The following is a 1,288-nucleotide window of genomic DNA, read 5'->3' on the forward strand; positions in this document are numbered from 1 at the left end:
TGCAGTATTAGATACTTTCTTCATCCTGTGCAGTGGCGGTGAGCTGCAGCTCCCAGTCAGCCGCAGCATCACGAAGGTAAACCAATAGATTTACAACAATTGTGCACTCATTCAACTATTCTCTTTTCACTTTCATGACCGTATTCAATCAGCCATGTGATATTCAACACTATTATACAATAGGCTTTGTGCTGATTTTTGCCAACTATAGACTAAGTATGCTGAGCATATTAGGCTAGGATAAGCCATGATGTTCAATAGGTTAGGTGTATTAAATGCATTTTCGACTTAAGAGTATTTTTAATTTACGGTGAGTTTATTGAGATATAACTCCATTGTAAGTTGAAGATCTGTACTTAAGTAATATATGTCATCTAAACAAAAATATATACTGATTATGAACACTCTGAACTGTATTTTTTGGGATGTCTGGGTAGCTCAGTTGATTAAACGTTTAACTCTGGTTTTTAGCTTAGATCACAATCTCAGGGTTGTGAGATTGAGTCTCACATCAGGCTCCACACTGGGCATGGAACTTGCTTAAGATTCTCTCTTACCCTCTCTCTTGGCCCCTACTCATCTCTCTCTCTCTGAAAAAGACAAACAGAAGACAAACAGAGACAAACAGAACTGTTTCCTGAGTCTGGCTTCTACTTCCTAAGCAAATATTCACATTCTTAGCACACATACTTGGGCAGCTTAACATTTCCACAGCAAATTACACTTAAGCACTTGGCATCAACAAAATTTTTTAAGGTCATAATCAGTTTGCTTTTAATACTACCCAGCAGTACTCTCTTAATTTGGTTTACTTCCTCCTGTATTTCCTTCAATGACCACTTAAACCTCTGTAGTTGACAGACTTCAGAGTCTTCCTTCACCAACTAATCTCTCCTTTTGCACTAAATAGATAAGGGTTACCACCACCCCCCCTTTCAAAAACCAACAAACAAAGAGCCATTAAGCATTTTCACCTCAGTATTCATCTTCCCATTTTATGCTCTAACAAGTACATACCCCCTAGTTCTCCATGTTTCTGCCAGTGCTCTTCCTCGGTATCCCATGTAGCTTTCCATTGTGTTGTATCCTGATTTTTCCTTCTGTCTCTGGAATTTCACAACATTGATTACCAGTATCGATTAACCTTTCCTATGTCTTCAGTCTCTCTGTTTCTACTGTATCCTTCCCACTGCCCCAAAATATGCCCAACACTCTTTATTTCTTAGACAAGATAAAACTACTCTTGGCTTCTATTCTTCCACCAGCCAGTGCTTATATACACCTTCTC

The sequence above is a fragment of the Mustela lutreola genome, chromosome 1 (assembly GCF_030435805.1).
Source record: "Mustela lutreola isolate mMusLut2 chromosome 1, mMusLut2.pri, whole genome shotgun sequence".
Lineage (NCBI taxonomy): Eukaryota > Metazoa > Chordata > Mammalia > Carnivora > Mustelidae > Mustela > Mustela lutreola.